The following is a 21514-nucleotide window of genomic DNA, read 5'->3' on the forward strand; positions in this document are numbered from 1 at the left end:
ATTGCCAAATTGAAACCACAGTGAACATCAGAAATGTTTTACTTGTAACAATTAGCTACACCTTTCAGCTACTTCTCTACGTAGTCGCCGTTCTGACTTAGACTTTTATCATAGCGTTGTACCAACTTTTCAATAGCCTCATCATAGAAGGCAGCCGCCAGTGCTTTCCGCCAATTCTCCACGCTGGCCTACACCTCGTTGTCTGTGTCAAAATGTTGTCTTCAAAGACAGCAGTTCATGTGACCAGAGATGAAACTCAGGGGGAGACAATTGCGGACTGTATTGTGGGTAATCTCACATTTCCATTTGAAAACGATGCAGGAGCATCTTCATTGCCCCTGCAGAATGCGGCTGAGAATTGTCTTGAAGAAGAAACAGCACGACAGTTATGTAATGTTAGCTGCATAGCTTCAGGCGAAATTTCTCACCAGGCCCTCGTACTTGGCGGCAGACACTATTTTCTAGACATCTTTACGCACTCACTGCGAGCTCAGAAATGAGAAGAGCGACGTGATGCTAACTGGGGTTATACTAGAGACACTACCCAACACATCTGTGCAAAGCTTTATCGGATTTTCAGAGTCGTTTCCATTTCGCGACCGATCGGAGCTTACTTTCTGAACGCCCCTCGTATATGCGCCAGCACTACCCACGTTTCTGTTACAATGAAACAAAAATACCTAAAACATTTTACCTGGTAAGTCCAACAAAGTACAGTGCTGCAGCTATCGGCATAGCCAGTCTGCAAAAAGATAAAAAATGGTTCAAATGGCTCTGAGCACTATGGGACTTAACATCTGTGGTCGTAAGTCCCCTAGAACTTAGAACTACTTAAACCTAACTAACCTAAGGACAACACACAACACCCAGCCATCACGAGGCAGAGAAAATCCCTGACCCCGCCGGGAATCGAACCCGCGAACCCGGGCGTGGGAAGCGAGAACGCTACCGCACGACCACGAGATGCGGGCTGCAAAAAGATAAAAGTAAAGACTGAAGCCGGCGCAGGGGGTTTGCTTTATAGACGTTTCTCAAAGCGAGAGGTTTGAGGTGTATGATCCTGTAAAGACAACCGAGGATTTGGAAGGAATTCGACCGTGTTAAAGTGAACTGCATTTGCTTTAAGTAATCTGGGGAAAGGGCGGAAATCGTAAATCCGGATGGCCAGACGGTGATTTCAATCGTCGCCTGCAGAAAGCGAATCCAGCTTCTTACATCTGTGCAACGTACTAATCTATGTCCTCTGTACGACTTGTCTGTATGAGAAGAGAAATTTTCTGCTCTAGTCAGATAGCTTAGAAAGCCACTAACAATCTATGGTCGCAGTGAAAGGGGCACTTGCGTAAGACGGGTTACGTATATTACTGATGAGTTGTCAAGAAACACAGTTTTGTCATGAGCCTACCATGCAAATCACAATATTTCAGCTGGTTTCAAGATCACGGGAGACGCTGGCAACGTATTCTAATTAAAGTTTCTTCTCGTAACACTTCATCTACCTGTTCAGTTCTGTGAGACAAATAATGAAAGAATCGTGAATACCATCAGCAGACGACACAACATAAGGCCGAAGGAATCTACCGATCTGTTGTCCGCAAGAGAAAACGCCCCTTTAGACTTCCTATTATATAGCAATTCCTAGCAGAACGAGGTTCGTAAACAAGTTTCCCCATCGAAGATCTACTGACCATCAGGTCATCTTCCTTTATATTTTATTTCCTGCATTACAATTATAGGTCTTTTGAATGACTTTGTGTTAACCTTAATTTTTACGTATCCCATGCCAATATCATCGCCGTGCGCTTGTTGCAGCGAATTTTCTCGACAATCTGTACACCGCACTTCAGCATTTGTCGTCATTCTCGCTTCAAAGAGTGTTAGATTGCCAAATTAATTACCCCGTGTCTGATACTGGTCGTGAAAAGGAAGCGGGTCTAGTTCGTGCTAAAAGAAGGCTCTTGACATTTTTCTGAAATTATTCAGTGGAGAACGAAGAACGCTACTGTTGGTGCGAGATTGTGATCAGCCCTCTTTCAGTTACTGCTAGCACGACTCCATCTGCCTTAGTAACCAGTTGCCACAATGATTTCAAATACAGCATGATTTGATGAGTGTCGGCTGTAGAACGCACAGGGGAAATTACCGAAATACACTGGGGAAATTACCGAATGACGTCATTTGCGGAACGAAGAATTTTGGCACGTGGTGAGGGTGCGACTCATCCGTAGCGGTATTAGAAGGTTATGAGTCGTGCAGACAAGAATTCCAATGAGCTCCGCAAGTTTGTTCTCAGGCCATCGGCTCAGCACGTGTCGACATCCGTGTTAAATTCATCGCCAGCAACACCTCAAATATAGAAATGATCTGGCAGCGAATTTTGATTTCAATCATCTTCCTATTGAATTATTCTTGGATATACACATGCTAAGTGAAACGGTACTTCATATGACGCGGTCTGCCATTCGAAGCTAAAACCGCATGTCATGGCAGCAATAAATGCACTGTCTCGACTATGGCGTTTATGGAGTTCTTGTCTTCTTTTTGATTTTGTATGCTTAAACAGGAAATTACTTTCCTGTTCGTACCGCTCATGAGTTTCACATCCAGTTTGCTCGAAGCTCCAGTTTTCTCGAAGCCGTTTTATGTAGTAAAATTAAGTACTGGTTGGGACTGAAGGAAATTCATCAACGCTGGCTCTGGATTGTAGTAGCGCTTCTTGTGGATTATGTACAAACCAACTAAAGCAACACCTCTTTCGAGAAGTGTGAATGTCGCGACGGACTGATCTGTAGTGTAGCGCGAGGTCTAAGTTAGGTTGAAATGTGGCAGTTTCGTCGCAGCAACCACATTTACAATGATTGTTTCGAAGTGTTGCTGGGGTATGTTCAGAATTTAAGATTTCGGCGGTGGTGATTTTACGTCGAACGAAATAACAATGTGACTGACCGCCGAGCTTGCCGGTTCACGTCTGTCTGCGCACACAATAGCTCCTGCAGCAACAGCTGGGCGTTTCCGTTCTGGGTGAATTCACAGGCTGCCCGTTAACGTGTAGTAGTGGGTTTGCTTTACAGAGTGGTAATCGTTTTATAACTTTTCTTTACACTTTGGCAACTCGTTGAAGTTTTTCATAACGAGAAATGAGGAGGCGCAATCTAGATTTACATTAAAGAAATTTATAGCAAAGACCACGTTTCAAAACTGGCTTTTATTGGCCTGTTTCAACAGCTAAGACTATCATCTTCAGATCTTTAAAACTTGTTTTAGTTCCATAGTGCGTTCATTAATTAAGCAATGTTGGCATTTTAGTGGAAAGTATATTGCACATTCGACACAGGCTTGTCAAAAACAAAATTACAAATTGGTTTGTCACAGATAAGGATTTATTCAGCTGAAATGCACCTGTGTGTATTTTTACTAGTTGACAAACCCGTTTGAATTTTATTTTTATCAGACCAGTGTGGAACGTGATATACTCTGCACTAAAATGTTAACGTGACATCAGTAATGAACGCACAGTGGAACATGACGTACAACCAGAAAAGTTTTTAAAAATCTGAAGATGACAGTCTTAGTGTTGAAAACGGTCAATAATAAACTAGTTTCGAACGCGATCTTGCCCATAAGTTCCTTTAAACTTTCGCAACTAGTTTTTGCCGTTTTGTAGTGTAAAATCAACATCCCGCACAGGGGAACAACGAGTTACGATTGTTCTGTTAGCGGCGCCTGCAACTGACTGTGGCGGCTGGCACCTGAAGTCCTGGAGGGAGGGGAGAATTCCACCCGAATCTTCCTGAAAAGTGACGTCAAAATGACGTGTCTTCTAGAAAACTGGATGCAAGCAAGATACTCGATAGCAGTCGGTAGAGAGGCAAGGAGTTACGAAATAGAAATAGGTTCGCGTCGTGCTATACGCTAATATTTTATATAAACCTTCACATTTGTAAAATATTCTGGGACTTTCTTATTAATTTAATACAAGTATGTTCTGCAATATTAGATGTTTTTACATATAATAGCTCTGCTCTCGAGTGTGAGTTCGTTCGATTTTTATGACTACAGTCTTATTGCTTGTCACAAATAGATATTTTTCCGTATATGCCGCGATTTCCAAGGGTCCACTAACACATCTTATTTCCGTAAAACTCGATGCGACCTCGAAACTCGGTAGCAGTTGACAAATGTGTTGGACAAGTACACGTCACTTTGACGTGACTTCCCAGTAACATTCAGGTAGCACACAGAACAAAAAATGGCTCTGAGCACTATGGGACTTAACATCTATGGTCATCAGTCCCCTAGAACTTAGAACTACTTAAACCCAACTAACCTAAGGACATCACACAACACCCAGCCATCACGAGGCAGAGAAAATCCCTGACCCCGCCGGGAATCGAACCCGGGAACCCGGGCGCGGGAAGCGAGAACGCTACCGCACGACCACGAGATGCGGGCCAGCAGACAGAACAGCGGCCGTGACCAGTCACATTCTCGGATTGGCTGTTGCTGTGGTTGTTATCCTGTAAACACATAGCTGTCAATTACCAGAATGAATTTTCGCTCTGCATTGGAGTGTGCGCTGATATGGAACTTGCTGGCAGATTAAAATAGCGCGCCAAACGGGGAGTCTCTTTCTGGTACACAATTTTAATCTGCCAGAAAGTTTCAGCTGTCAATTACTTTGTTATTCTGATCTAGGTATGCACAGGTGCCTATCAATTTTACACAACATTCGTTTTATATGACAGCATTCTGCACAACTACATTTCATTATTCCGTCGACTATTTTCATACACTCGACGTCATGATGACGTTGGTCGAACGGTCTACTAATTCCGCCATCTGCTATGCTGTATTTCGCAGATTTTCTTAAAATATTTTTCAGCGCGCTGTATGGCAATTTTTTTATTTATTTTAGTAGATGTATTATTTAACTACATCCGACAGATGATTCTAATACATGCCGATCTCTTTCAGTTGGCTCCTTTATGTTTTAAGATTTATGTGGGTTTCATGAACTATTGATTTTAAAGGAATGTTTTATTCAGTATGACATTTTCATCATTTAGAGACAATCGCGGTTTCCATAGTTCTTAAAGGAATTTTTATTTCTAGCAGAATTATATTTAGGTCTTAGATTATCCATTTCGACCGTCTAAAGGTGTCATTTTGACATCACTGCGCTGCGTTATTAATTGAAGTATGGTCAACCTGCGCCGCAACTGATCTGAAGATGGCCGTTTTAGACGATCGAAACCCATTATCTAGAAATTCAGATGTGATAAACATTATTTTAAAACGGTATGTTCGACATAGTTCGCTATTTAATCAAAATAACAATAATAATAAAAACTTACTTTAATTTTCCGTTCGAATAGTAAAGCCACAGTGGCGCTATTTGCGTTTTGTGAGGAAATAAGCATTTGCTTATTTCCCATGTTTAGTATCTATAATTTTATGGTAAAAAAAAGTTCGGGATGATGAAGGAATGGGTCATGCGGCATGTGATATGTGGATAGGTTAAAAATGACTCTGAGCCCAGACTGTAGAGCCTAGAACCGCTCGGCCACCCCGCCCGGCGGGTAAAGTAAATCTCAAGTGTTAGAAAGTTGCTGCGAGAGCAATGAGTGTTTCATTTCCGATTTAATCGAATTCCAAGTCTAGTAGACAAACAAAAGCTGAATGAAGCAAAACCAAGAGCTTGAGAGGAGGAATACTAGAAGCATTCAGTTAATTCGAAAGTAAAATTTTGCCAGACGATCTGACTAAAAAGCGAATAAACCATTTATTCAGTTACTCAGTGATTATAGGGCACCGAAACAGGTGCTTGAGAAAAGGCCGAGAAACTGATTTCCGTCTTCCGACACTGCTTCATCCCAGGAACTCGTAAAATATATTCTTCTTTCAATTATCACCCGAATGTCAAAATGGCATATATTAAGACAAGAGATCGCAAAACCGAAAGTCAGCTAAAACACTTCAACTACCGAAAGGCAACTGGATTGGGTGAGATAAATGTGAGGTTCTGTAGGCATTATCCGAAAATCTTGCTCGTCTTGTAGTAGTCTGTTGGACAAAGAAGGGCGCCTGGGGACTGGAAAAAGTGCATGTCTTTCCCGTTATCAAGATAGGGTCGGACGCATGGTCATAATTATAGGCCTACATCACCAACAATCTGTTGAATAGTGATGGGACATGTTGTATGCCGTCTATTATGACTTTTTGTGGGGGAAGATCTCCTCTATTATAACCTCCATAAACAGTAACTAGAAATCTTGCGAAACACAGTTCGCATTTTTGCGCTTTCACGGCCGGTATAATTTTTGATAAAAAAAAATTTTAGCTATTGGGCCGCGTGACTGCAGACTACTATAACAACTAAATTGTCAAAGTTTCAGAGTGACCGCAAGATCCGAGATTTGTTGACGCCGACTAAAGATGCGCTGAATGCTCTCTCGACTGCAGGTGTCTACGAACTGCGGTGCCGACCATCCTGATTTAGATTTTCCGTGATTTCCCTAAATCGCTCCAGGCAAATGCCGGGATGGTTCCTTTGAAAGGACACGGCCGACTTCCTTCCCCGTCCTTCCCTAATCCGATGAGACCGATGACCTCGCTGTCTGGTCTCCTCCCTCAGAACAACCAACGAACTGCGGTGTGAATGTTGCGAAATCTGTGCTGGTGAAACCGGAAGACCGATTAACATTCGAGTTTCGGAGCATGAACGTTGCGTGAAACTGGGATCGAATAACAAGACCACAGTAGCAGAACAGTGCTAGAAATATGGCCGTGCTACTAGTTTTTCGAAAACCGCGTTAGTAGTGGATACAGCAACGAAAAATTGAAATAATTAAACGCCCTAACAATATGAACAGCGAGGATGACCAGTTGCCTGCAGCCTGGCTGGGAGCGCTTCCAGAACGGCGGACCGCGCGTGGTCGCCAGCGGGCAGCACCACTTGACCCGGGTTTAACAATATAAACAGCGGCCGCGAGAGAATTGCCGTACAGCCTTAACGCCTCGCTGCAGGAGAACACTATCCACTTGATACAAGCTGCCGATTTGCCTTCCAGTCACAAGCGAGAGAATGAATACCAACCACTTACAACGGAACCTCCCCATCGCACCCCCCTCAGATTTAGTTATAACTTGGCACAGTGGATAGGCCTTGATAAACTGAACACAGATCAATTGAGAAAACAGGAAGAAGTTGTGTGGAACTGTGAAAAAATAAGCAAAATATACAAACTTAGTAGTCCATGGGCCATATAGGCAACATCAAGGAGAACGTGAGCTCAGGAGCGCCGTGGTCCCGTGGTAGCGTGAGCAGCTGCAGAAGGAGAGGTCCTTGGTTCAAGTCTTCCCACGAGTGAAAATTTTACCTTCTTTATTTTTGCATAGTTATCTGTCCGTTCGTTCATTGACGTCTCTGTTCACTGTAATAAGTTTAGTGTCTGTGTTTTGCGACCGCACCGCAAAACCGTGCAATTAGTAGACGAAAGGACGTGCCTCTCCAATGGGAACCGAAAACATTTGATCGCAAGGTCATAGGTCAACCGATTCCTCCACAGGAAAATACGTCTGATATATTCTATACGACACTGGTGACGGCATGTGCGTCACATGACAGGAATATGTTGTCGACCCACCTAACTTGTACACTTGGCGAATGGATAAAAAGATTCTTCTACCTTGCCCGATTTAGGTTTTCTTGTGGATGTGATAATCACTCCCAAAAAAGTGATGAAAACATAAGAGTTTGTCACATAAACTGAAAATAAAAAATTAAAGTTTTCTCTCGATGGAAGATTTGAACCAAGGACCTTTCGTTCCGCAGCTGCTCACGTCACCACGAGACCGGACCTTTCGTTCCGCAGCTGCTCACGTTACCACGAGACCACGGCGCTTCTGCGGTCCCAGTGTCCTTGATGTTGCCTATGTTCCCATGAACTACTCAGTTTGTATATTTTGCTTATTTTTTCACAGTTCCACACAAATTCTTCCTGTTTTCTCAATTGATCTGTGTTCAGTTTTTCAAGGCCTATCCACAGTGCCAACTTATAACTAAATCTGAGGGGGGTGCGATGGGGAGGTTCCCTTGTTAGTAGAGTGGCACAAGCTGCAGCCAGCCGGTGTGCTACCTACTATCAATCACCTACTACAGTTGCCTTCGAATCAGGTAATAGCGTACCGTATAGCCATCTCCTCCATAACAACTTCTTGAAATTGTCCCACGACATCTCAGATATGCGACGTCGGCAGCCACTAGATAAAAGAAAATGACAGTATATAAAGGAAGACTAAAAGCTGGTAGTCAAGGAAGGCAGGATTCGGTTACAATTGTGGACGCGGCCGTAATCAGTTACTATTGGTTGGCTTTTCTTTTAATCACACACAATTTATTTAAAATCAACAGCAAATTAAAATAATGGCAATAATTGAAGAACTATTTCACGGCTGAAGGCCTTAATGGAAATAAATTAAGAATTGTTTCACGGCTGGAAGGCCTTAAAAGCCAACAATGGCAATTATTAAAAAAAATTAAACAAACGTACAGACACAACTAATAATGTTTTGAAAATAAGCCAATCTGGTCGCAATTAGAATTTTAAGGCAAGTAACCACAGTCACGGCTGTAGGCCTTTAACGCCAAGAAGGGCAATTATTAAAAAAATTAACAACATACAATAACACAGCAAATATAATAACAAAGGTTAATTCAAAAGGACAAGCAACTGATCACCAAACAGGTGAGACAAATGATCGTAACTTGGTATTACAATAACAAAATAATAACACAACAAAAAAACACACGGGTCAGTCACAGACGGTGCTCCAGGAATCGGCCCCTGAGTAGGTCAGGCCAAAAACACTTTTGCGGCAAGACAAAGGCAGCCACAATATGTTAACTCAGACTAGTGGCAGTTTAACGAGCGACTAATGATAATTTTGGTGAGGCTACCTGACATCCAACAAACCAAATGCAAGGATGTAAAACTACGCCAAAGCTGGAACCGCCATTCTGGACTCCATCCGCAGAATACTGTGCTTAGCCGGCCGAAGTGGCCGTGCGGTTAAAGGCGCTGCAGTCTGGAACCGCAAGACCGCTACGGTCGCAGGTTCGAATCCTGCCTCGGGCATGGATGTTTGTGTTGTCCTTAGGTTAGTTAGGTTTAACTAGTTCTAAGTTCTAGGGGACTAATGACCTCAGCAGTTGAGTCCCATAGTGCTCAGAGCCATTTGACCCAATACTGTGCTTAGAGCGCCCGGAACAAGAAAGGAATCAGTACTACCAAGGTAGAAGAATCGCCAAACAACCTACAACCGAGAAAGCTGTCAAACTTACACGCCCCACGGAAAACGGCGGCAAGACGAGGAAACGTACACTGCCGTTACATACACTAACCCCCAGGGCAGGTAACTGGGGCGTTAGCGGCCACCAGGCAGGAAAATAACGCTGGTTGAACTTACCAATTGTAACAAGCTGAAGGTAGTAAATAGCAATTACAAGTCCAGGAAAGCTAATCAGATTCGCCTTCCCCCAAGCACTCCACTTACTGCTCCTTGCCTCGGCGACACTACGAGCAGCAATACGAACCCAAGTCACTGGAGAATCGCAAGATTTAACAATGGTCGAGGTTTGTCTACTCGAAGTGAAATGCACTCAACTTAAAACTTGCAGGATCCGGTTTCGACGAGGTCGTGCACACTCTTGACCACAGCACTTCGACCTGGCAGTCCATGCGCGCCGCCAGCGGTCCCGGCGTGTTCTCGCTCTGCGCGGACCTGGCTCCTCCTGCGTCCCCAACCAAACTGCTCACTCACACGACGCGGAAGAACAACGTCACCCCAAAGATAGGGCCACAGTTACTACATATCGATAACGCCGCTGCTGCCACTACCAGACAGGCAACGCTTGCGAAACAAAGTGGCACCAGTCAATACAAGAAGAAGACAAACAACCGCAACCATGTCAACTAAACGATACAGTGTGGCCTCCAACAGAGGGCAGAAACCTACAACAGCACCAACGAGAGCCGGAGCACGGCTCACAGACATTCACCAATATACAGCAGTGAACCACTCTATAGAGGACTGCAACTAGTCGGTTGAAACGTCAGCAATTTATTTATTGTAGTCGTTTGCAATGAAGCGGCCCAATACCCAAAATTACTTTATCCAAAACAGTTCACTCTGTTCGTACATGGAATCAAAGACACCTTAGACAAAGTCGTCCAGATTAGAGCCGTGGTTCTTGACTTCAGAAAGGTATTTCATACAGTTACGCACTGTCAAAATACGAACGTACTCAATATCGATCCAGATGCATGAATGGATTCATTACATCCTTGCAAACAGAACTCAACACATCGTTCTTAGTGTAACAGAATCGACAGATGTAAGGCTAATTTCAGGAGTACCACAAGGGATGTTTCCGTTTACGAATTGCATTAATGATGTATATCAGCAGACTGAAGCGACGAATAGAAATTTGTGTCAAGGACGGGATTCGAACAAGGGTCTCTTGCTCACTAGGCACATGCGCTGATCACTATCCCATCCTGGCACAGTGGATTTCCACAACTCTACGAACTACTCTAGCACGCCTCCGTCTTCAATCTAAATTCCTTTTCACGCCCCAACCCACTTGGTATTCCGTTTAAACTCGAGCAGCGTTGCAGATGGTTCAAAAATAGCTCAAAGCAGCATGGGACTTTAACTTCTGAGGTCATCAGTCCCCTACAACTTAGAACTACTTAAACGTAACTAACCTAAGGACACCACACACATCCATGCCCGAGGCAGGATTCGAACCTGTGACCGTAGCGGTCGCGCGGTTCCAGACTGTAGCGCCTAGAACCGCTCGGCCACCTTGGGCTGCCGTTGCAGATGCTCTCCAACTTTATTGGAATTGCACCTTAGCATCGAACGACATGGGGCAGTCTGTGTTAAACCCAGACACAGATGCTTTTCATCAAATGAAACTATATGGTTCCAGAGATCTTTTCAAGACTCAAAATCTATCATGTATATATGTAGACTTAAGCGAAGAATAGTTTGATTTCATTAAAGCACCTATGCCTTGGTTTCAGGTGGGTTCCTCCACTTCGATGCTGGGGTACTATTCCAATGCTGTTGGAGAGCCATTGCAATACTGTTCGAGTTTAAATGGAATACCAAATGGGCTGAGGCGTGAATGGGAATTTGGATTGAGAAGGGAGGCACGCTAAAATATTTCATACAGTTGTACAAAGCCACTGTGCCAGGGTGGCGTAGAAGGTCATTGCACCTGCCTAGTGAGTAGGAGACCCGGGTTCGAATCCCAGAGGTGGAAAAAATTTTCATTTCCATTTCAGTCTGCATATGTACATTATAGATAGCTAAGGCTTGAAAAAGTGTATGAAACCATATAGTTTCATTTGTTTGTGTTAGCGATTTAATGGATTACATCGGATGCGCCCTGAGGTGATTTTTCCAGATGTTGTTGTTGTCCGTAGTGAGGCTGAAACACCAAAAGACTCCAGCGCTTGTAAGAAGAGCTGCAGAGGATCGACGATTTGTACAGGAACTGGAAGTTGGCCCTGAACGGAAATAAGTGTGTCTTACTGCGCATAAATAGGCGATGAGAACCACTACTGTTCGATTCCACAACTATTCAGAAATCACTGAAAACATTAAGTACTAAGAAGTACTAGACAGAGTGACAACATAAAACGGAAACAAGATACTTGACTGAGATTAACTTGGAGAATCTTAATGAAATCTGCTTCTGTTAATGAAAAGCCTCAAAAATTGACAATAATAACTTTATTATGTCAGCAATTGTCAAATGACGTTGCTTGTCTACTGTACAATTTTCACATCCGCTGTAAAATTATCTGATGTAAGCTCTGGAACCATTCCTGGACTTAACACAGTTTTCATTATCAAACTGAATGGCTTTTCATTGTTTGAACGTAGAATTTCGAAACTAGAAGCCTCCGAATATGGAGAAACTAATAAACGTAATTCATCCACAAGAAAAATGGCTTACAATATACTCGTTCGGCCAGTTCTCTAATATTGTTCAGTAGTGTGGGAACTTTATCGAGTAGTTAGAGGAGTTAGAGAATACGTACTTGGAATTACTGGAAAGAAACCAGTAGACACGACAATTTTATAGCTTGATTATGTCATGGTCTGGCTGAGATTCCGAAATCAGATAATGGACTGTAAGGCTTACGCTGGGACAGATGTAGACTCGGATCTGAATTCAGTAACGATGAAGACAAGGCTATAGCTAAAGAGACTCCTCTGGAAGGATCACACTGGATAGAAGTGGGATACGGCAGTACTGTCACCGATAAAGCAGAAAGGAGTTCAGTATGTAACAAAAATTTTTGATCATTTGCCCAATAACATAAAACGTCTGACAGGTAGCAAAGTAAATTTTAAATGATATCGTAATATCATTTCTCCTAGACAGCTCCTTCTGTTCTATGAACGAATTTTCATTCCATAGGAAATTTGTGTTCCATGGTAAATTTGTGTTCATATTTGAAAATAGCTTTCTTAAAAAGTTATCGTGAAAGTCTATTAAAAACAAATAATCCATGGGTAACTTACAAAATAATTACTATGTCCATAAACATGCACGTCCTGAAAGAAAGTAATAATACACATAGTAGGATTGAAACTATGCGGTATATTTTAAAACAGGAGAAAGGACAGCTAGACGCAGGCACAGCACCAACATCCATCACGGAAAATGTTAGAATTACAAAAATTCTAAAACGCAAAGGCTCATATGATTTTATTTGAATTTCAAACAGAATTCAGAAAAACTGTTATAACTTAATAAAGAAAGGTGACATGAAGGACTTAAATAATTATCGTCCAATTTCTTTACTGACGTCTTTTTCCAATATGTTCGAAAAACTGATGTACTTAAGACTAGTCTCACATTTAAGTAGAAACAATTTACTTGGATTCCAGAAAGGTTTCTCATTTGAGAATGCTATTTATAAATTAAATAATAAAATATCGCCAACTGCAGTTTTTGTAATATTTGCAAGGCGTTTGATTGCGTAGACCACGTCACTCTATTAGCAAAATTTAAATTTTATGGAACTAATGGCTTTACAAAACAACTGGTTTCAATCATACTTAACAAACAGAAGGCAAAAAGTTGTGATGGGTAATTCAAATAATATTGGAAAGGTAGAAAATTTTAGTTACTGAGGACAATTCACAAAGGGTGTCCCAGAGGATTCAGTTATGGGTCCAGTCCTATACCTTATATATGTGAATGACCTTAACATTTAACAAGCAGAACTGGTACTTTTTGCAGACGATACTTGTGCTATGATAAATCCCATCATTAGAGAGAAAGCAACTGATGAGACTGTCAATAAAATTCTCCTGAAGTCTGTGTCCGCTATGTCAATGTGTTAAATTTCCGACATTAGCTAACTTAGTGGAAAAAAGCGGAAGCGGAAGCTCAGAAGGGAAGAGATTGTTAATGATATTTTCCAAAGCGTTATTATGTGTTTCACTGCGAATGTACTATCCCTAAAGTCATAACAACAATTGATGTAGCACAAATAAGAATCAGTAAACAGGGTAGAGCCCGCCGGTGTGGCCGAACGGTTTTAGGCACTACAGTCTGGAACCGCGCGACCGCTACGGTCGCAGGTTCGAATCCTGCCTCGGGCATGGGTGTGTGTGATGTCCTTAGGTTAGTTAGGTTTAAGTAGTTCTAAGTTCTAGGGGCCTGATGGCCTCAGAAATTAAGTCAGAGCCATTTGAATCATTTTTTTGTTTGTTTGTTTTTGAAACAGGGTAGACTGCTCCAAATTTTTTGGTGTACACACTGGTGACGACCTGAATCAGGAAAAGCTTTTTACTGAGCTTCCCAAACAGTTACTTTCAGATACCTTAGCTCTTCGTATAATTGCTACTCTTGGAAACAAACAAATCAGTCTTCTGACATATTTTGCATATTTGCACTCGATAGTGCCTTGTAGAGTAATTTTCTGGGGTAACTCACCACTTAGAAAGAAGTACTGATTACATAAAAGCGAGCAGTTAGAATAATATGTGGTGTTCACCAGCGATCATCAGTTAGGTAGGCCTCTTCAAGGAATTAGGCATTTTGCTACACCATCACAATACATGTGTTCGCTAGTGAAATTCTTCCAAATCAGGGGTTTCCAACCTTTCTTAGACCATTACCCCTGAGCGCAATCAGACATCAGCTAGTGTCCTCCCTCACCAACCACCCCTTGCCGTCTGTTGATCCCTCCTCCCCCACATTATCACTAACTTTAGCACCTAACTAAACTTTAGAATGAAACGCCTTTATTGGAACACTTTTATTTTTAAAATGGTGAAAGATGAATCATGTTTAGTTTGTGCGTGTGTATGTGTGGAGGGGGGGAGAGAGGAGTGTTAATGAATGACGAACGAATTCGTGGGGCAATGCAAGTGTTACCCACAAGTCCTTCTCAGATAAGAAAGCTAACTATCCAGTATGGGTAGACGCTTGCTACAAAACATAATTTTCTTGCGATACTCCTCTCCATTGCTGCAATTCCTTGACCTGCACACAGAAAACCCATTTAAAATCAACAAAGTTAAAATGTGTGCGCTATACTTACTGTTCGTATATCACTTGATTGCTGCACTCCTTGCTTCTGAACTGGTAGAAATTGGAAGACTTTAAGCTATTAATGCTTTTGTCCGACCACTGCCACCAATAGTATTAATAATAATAATAACAATAATAATACTGTGTACAGTACTACAGTACCATTATGTAGTGGTTGCTGTGTCGTGCTGTCAATTAATTCATTTATCTATTTCGAAGCGAGTAATGTAGCAATTTCTGGACTATCTGCAGGTACTATCTACAACTTAGATAAGATATTTTCCTGACATATTTATGCATTTCTTACGGATATGTTTCATTTTTACCATCGGCGATGTGCGGGACAAAGCACAATATACGTGTGTAGTGGATGGAGTATGTGAGGAACCTGAAGCCTCCATCGCATTAATGCTGCTAACTGAGAAAAAGTAATTATTGCTAACTTATATAATCAGTATTAGAGTCTTAGAAAATTGTGATAATAGTAATGATCTTTTGCAAATAATAAAGTTTCAGGACTGAAACAGAATCGAATCGTTTAGTTTTTACCGCTCACAAAATTTCATATTACCCCCAGGTTGGGAACCACTGTTCTAAATAATCCATCGCAACTTGTGAAGAACAATGATGTTCATAACTACAACACTAGAGGTACAAGACCTTTATTACTCATTATTAAAGCTAACAGTGGCTCAGAAAGGTGTTAAAAATGCAGCAATAAAATTTTTTGTTCATTTGTCCAATACCATAAACTTTCAGACAGGTAGCAAAGTAAGTTTTTTATCTAACCTAAAATCATTTCTCCTGGACCATCTCCTATTCCATTGACGAACTTTTATATAAAGGCAGGTAAATTGTAAAAAAAATAACACTCGTTTTAAGTGTATTTTAATGAGTACGACTAAAAAGTAACATGTTCATAGTTAACACTAATGATACATACGTATCCTGTAAAATGTGAACAGGAACAATGAGGTTCGAGGGCTATAGGTACTGTGGTAATTAATATCACAGTACGCAGCTCTGGTGAAAGGACACCTCTCAGTTAATCGACGAAAGAAGAAAGTACAAAAATATTCAAGACAAGACAGGAGTGCAGTAATACAATTCGCTTAGGAATGAATTAAATAGAAAGTATAAGGAAGACGCGGTGAAACGGCTGCAGGAAAAAAGCGAAGAAATCGAAAAAGAAATGGATGTCGGAAGGACTGATTCAGCATATAGAAAGTCAAAACAGACTTAAATGTAATTAAAAGCAAAGACGTTAACATTAGGAGTGCAAGAGAAATTCCACTGCTAAACTTAGAACAGAGAACGAACAGGTGGAAAATGCACAGTAAAGGCCTGTACGAGGTGGTGGATGAAGGAGTGGTACTTTGTGGTGTACTTCTGAATTTCCTTGCACCGCTGCCGCACTGTAGAGTTCAGGAGAGGATGCGTAGTTGTGTAGGATCACTAGCTTTGTTCAATGAAAAAACGGGTTCCCCTTGCACACCTTTTCCGGTCACTGAGCTGAGTTGGTTACAGTGTCTCACTTCTGTACAGGGCATAGACCAAAAATGGCTCTGAGCACTATGGGACTCAACTGCTGTGGTTATCAGTCCCCTAGAACTTAGAACTACTTAAACCTAACTAACCTAAGGACATCACACACATCCATGCCCGAGGCAGGATTCGAACCTGCGACCGTAGCAGTCGCACGGTTCCGGACTGCGCGCCTAGAACCGCGAGACCACCGCGGCCGGCGGGCATAGACCTCTGGATCACAAGTACGCACTTGTTTGCCGTGTTTGTGACATTACCACTACACCACATTTTTATTAGAGTGCTTTTATATTCCATACTTTTATACTGGAGATTTTATTGTATTGGGGGGAGGCAGATTCGTCTATTAGTAAACACTAATTTTAGATGCCCTGATTTTCTAATTTCTATTTCTGTGATTTACTTCACTAACAGAAAGTTTTCGAAGGTTCACTACGTTTTTTATAACTCTTGTTTCATTGGTATTTTTAAATGTCAGTCAATCACCCGCCACGTAATATTTTAGGCAGTTAACTAGAGATCAGGCAGACTTACGCCTAGAAGGTCCCCATCATTTATAGAAAGTCTGCCATGAATGAATGTCGTGTCTCTTTGTCTCTGCTTTTTCTCTTTATCGTAATCTCTTCCTAGAGAGAGTTCTTGTCATTTATGATCTCAACTAATTAAAGCAAAATTTTATGTCACTTAATTAGTAGTAAGGCTAAGGACGTATCAATGGTCTCTCAAAAGAACTATGTTGGCTTTTATTTTGAGCGAAGAAATGCATTTTCTATTGCGAAGTGCAGACACCTAAATACATCTTCATATTCATTAGAAACGCAGCTGATAATTCTCTTTGACTGCCGACTGTGTTATGCAGTGCTCTAGGCAAGCATCCTTTGGTGTCTGCCTTCTGTTTCTTTGCTGCATCGTCTCTGAATAAGATCCTCTTTTATTTAATAGCTTCGAAATATTAATAATATTTAAGCATTCTTTGATGTCTCTCTAGCGCATTCTGCTTACTGAACCTACCTCTAACTAGAATGTGTAGCCTCCTTTGATATTTTGTACTTATAAGCTTTATTTAATTAAATTTCAGCGCCAGTGCTATTAAAGACGAACGCATATTGCTAGTACAGTTTCATATCAATGTCGTCGTCGCATGGACATTTTATTTCCTGCAAGAGAAACCTTATGCTGCTCTGCTTTGCATCTTATATCGTTAAAGACTTGTTACTTACGACATGACATCGTAGTCTGTCGTTTAACAGTTCTGGCGCCACAAGAAGCGCAGGCACAGTACAGAAATCCTTGAAGACGTTTCAGAAAGTGTGGAAGTGCACGCTTATACTATTTACGAAATTTTACACGTTGCACGTGAAAGACAGGATATACAAAATTTAAGGAACGATATCATTTCCTTCTTGAAAGTTTTTAAAGCAGCATTTGATTTGATATCCCTGGCATACATTGAATAAGTTCTTTACCTTAATTTTTTGAGTTTACCTACTCTGCTGCAACCTTGTACCACTACGGGAACTTCATTTCAGATTTATCCGCTTGCGCAATCGTTTTCTGACATGTTATCACCTGTAGAATTTTTCTTACTCTTTCAATGTTCTAGCGATATTACACCATTTCCTCTGGAAAGTTTTATTAGTTGTATCTCTGAGCTGAAGGTACTGTGAATGTGACATTTCTTCCAGTGTTAACTTGTCGATGACTATTGTTTGACCTAACTGGATAGTTTCCCTAGAAAGCTGTTTCTTTAGTCTTAATGGTTCAAATTTTTAATGTTTCCAAAAACTTAGCTGATGCTACTTGGACAGTGCCTCTTGCAGTTAGATGCTTTCTTGGATTACGACTCCATCATCAAGATGGAAGAGATTTAAATTTGGCTCTTTTCCTGACTGCTTCCGTTGAGAGATTAGTTATGCATCACAGTGATAATACACTGTTCTGTAACTCTTTATGGACTGTGATTTCTAGCACGAAATTTACAGGGTAAGTGTGTGTCTATGAGGTCCTCACTTGATTGCACAGCCGCGGACGTTTATAACTATGTTTTCCACTACATACATACACTGCAAATCGCAGTGAAGTGTACGCCAGAGGGTTCTTTGCTTGGTACCACACGTTAGTGCTGCTTCCCGTTTCCAACGCGAATGACTGCTTTAATGTCCATGTGCGCTCTGTAATTAGTCTAAGCTTGTCTTCGCGGTCCCTACGTGAGCGGTATATTGGGGCTGAGTTAAGACTACTTCTCGAAACTTTGTAAGTAGGCTTTCGTGGAATAATTATCGCCAAGCGTTTCTCAATTCGTGTTGTTGCACTTTCCTCTGACGCTCTTCCACGAGTCAGACGAACCTGTGACTACTAGCGCCACCCTTTTCTGTATACGTTCAATACCCCCAGTTTAATTTGGCGTCGGTCCCACACATTTGGGCGTCTAAGATCGGGCCCACAAATGATTTACAGGCAGTCTCCTTTGCAAACTGACTGCATTTTCGCATATTCTGCCAATGAACCGAAGTCTGTCACTTACCATGCCCACGATTAGGCTCATATGAACATTCCGTTCCATAGCCATACAAATTATTAGATCCAGGTAATCGTATGAATTGACTGATCCTAATTGTGAAACTAATTTTTTTTACATAGGATACTACTTGTCTGCTTTTTTGCAAAGTGCACAAATCTGTATTTATGATCATTTAAAAAAAGTTGAAAGCTTTTGTAACACTTTGAAACGTTATCAACGTTTGACTGGATATTTGTGTAACGTTTTTCAGACGCTGCTTTATCTAAATATTGGGTAGTTGGGATAAATAGAGGATTGACGCCTTTTACTGTCAGACTATGAATATGTGCTAAGGTACACCATCCATGCAGGTGGACGGTGAATCACAAACGACGTAATGGTAACGTGGTTAGATTATTGAGAAACGATTCTCTTTTTTCGCGCAGCATCAGATCGTCACAATGGCGCAGCGTAACAAGGACGTAGCGTCGCTAGGTATCTGAATGTCTAGAACACAAACAAAATGCCCAAGGTTCCCACAGCTAGACTGAAAGAAAAGGTAGGAACCTCCGCCTCGTAACAGCACCGAGATCCACAACATTAGCACCATGCTGCGTACGCTGCCACGTCACAGACTTTCTGTCAGCGATGCAGCACGCCGACGGAAGTAAAGGCTACTTAACATGGTATCAGTTTCTTACCGTTCCAATCGTGAATGGAGCGCGGGAAGACTGCCTGCTTAAATTTCACCCGCTTCTGTGACAATTTTCACGGTCAGTCCTCTCAACATTAACCACCCACAACAGCAATATAACTTGTACATTGACACCTGACCGTTCCCCCTTCCCATTCTCTCCCTGCCACACCACGACAGATTTTACGTCACTGAACCAGAGGGTGCCTCATCACCTCCTTATCATACATGAGAAAGAGCACTGTATTATGAGACAGGGCCAGCGCGCAGCCAGCTGTAATCACAACGTCGACCGAGAGCGACTTCCGCGCCCAACTTGGGCGGCAGAAGCAATAGACGACCAGGGTTCGTGTCTAGCATCCGGTGATCGCGACACCGCACCAGTTCTCTACTCGTCGATGCGTGCGACCCGGCAGGGGCGAAGCTATACGTGGCAACGAACGAGGCGCGATTTAGCAACGACGCTCGTTCTGCAGGGCTATCCAGAAGATGGTAGCGAGGTGTGAACTGAGGAAATATCGTGTTTCGTCAACGACTGTACTCGGCTGGACGACCGAGAGCAATGCAAAAACAATTATTATTTGCTATTGATTCTATAATACACCCCTGTTGGTCATGCAAGATTTATATGCATCGACGCCCTGTAGTATATGATGTCTGATATTACGGGCAGTGTTTTGGCAAGTACAGGATTATTCATAGGTACCTCCGGGATTTCAGAAGACGAGTGTGCGAAAACTGGAAGATGTGTAAACTACAATACAGTCTTTATTTAATGGTGCTCTTTTCCTTTCTAGTCTTATCTCCCGAAAGTCATTCGTCGTGGTCTCTTCCTGCGTTTGCCCTCCTAAGTTTTTGCTTAAAATAGTTTTTAAAGAAGTAGTTATGTATAAATCTACACAGTTTTCTATATTCCTCTTCCAAATAGTAGCCAGCTAATCTTCGTGATAATCTTCTCCACAAGCACTTTTTCATCGCCTCAAAAGAACCCCTTGTTCGTTGCCAAGTGTTCAGTTTTCACAGTCATACACAAGCACACTCCATCACCAGCCTTCTGATACGGCCCGCCACCAATTCCTCTCCTATGCCAACCTTTTCATCTCAGAGTAGCAATTGCATCCAGCGTCCTCAATTATTTGCTGGATGTATTCCAGTCTCAGTCTTCCTCTACAGGTTTTACTCACCACAGCTCCCCTACCATGGAAGTTATCCCCCTATGCCTTAACAGGTGTCCTGTCATTCTGTCCCTTCTTCTTGTTGGTGTTTTCCATGTTTTCCTTTCCTCGCCGACCCTGCGAAGAACGTCTTTCCTCATTTCTTACCTTTATCAATCCACCTAATTTTCGCCTTTCTTCTGTGGCATCACACCTCAAAGGCTTCGATTATCTTCTGTTCTCGTTTTCCCACGGCCCCTATCTCACTCCAACATGAATGTATTAAGAAACTTTATCTTCCTTTATATACCGTCTAGCCGTTTAACCGCAGCTTCGCCCGCGTATGCGTCTGACATATACGCTATACACCTCATACCCCTCCCAGAGTTCACCTCTTCTCCTTCTATTAAAAATGAAGAAATTCCTCCAGCTGTATTTAAGGTGTCGATTTTATTTTGGCAACTAGTTTCAACGTTGTAACAACGTCATCTTCAGGCCCATACGCTTGTTGACGTCAAATGTGTGCGGCTCATAATAGAAGTCAGTGGTGAGATATGGACGTGCTCCGTGTGGAAGGTAGTTAGTAACCACCTTGCACACGGAGCACGTCCGTATTTCACCACCGACTTCTAGTATCAGCCGCACGCAGTTGACGTCAACAAGTGTATGGGCCTGAAGATGACGTTGTTACAACGTTGAAACTAGTTGCCAAAATAAAATAGACACCTTAAATACAGCTGGAGGAATTTCTTCATTTTTAATATAAATTTATACCAGCTGACGTCCCACTGTCCTCCATTTCAACTGTGGATGTACGAAGATCTTCTCCTTCTGTCTGTCCATCTCATCCTTGTAACTCTATCTCCTCCTCCTCCTCCTACTCAATCTCTGTCTCTTCAAATCCTCCTCCCCCACTGCCCGCATCTCGTGGTCGTGCGGTAGCGTTCTCGCTTCCCACGCCCGGGTTCCCGGGTTCGATTCCCGGCGGGGTCAGG

At 42.1% G+C, this 21514-nt stretch overlaps 1 protein-coding gene across 3 annotated transcripts in view; it reads left to right on the forward strand.

Moving 5' to 3' along the window:
• The window catches only part of LOC126237126 (uncharacterized), a 469607-nt gene that overhangs the window by 96835 nt on the left and 351258 nt on the right, over positions 1-21514 (forward strand). The gene's annotated exons all lie outside the window — the stretch shown is intronic.

The sequence above is a fragment of the Schistocerca nitens genome, chromosome 2 (genome assembly GCF_023898315.1).
Source record: "Schistocerca nitens isolate TAMUIC-IGC-003100 chromosome 2, iqSchNite1.1, whole genome shotgun sequence".
NCBI classification, from domain to species: domain Eukaryota; kingdom Metazoa; phylum Arthropoda; class Insecta; order Orthoptera; family Acrididae; genus Schistocerca; species Schistocerca nitens.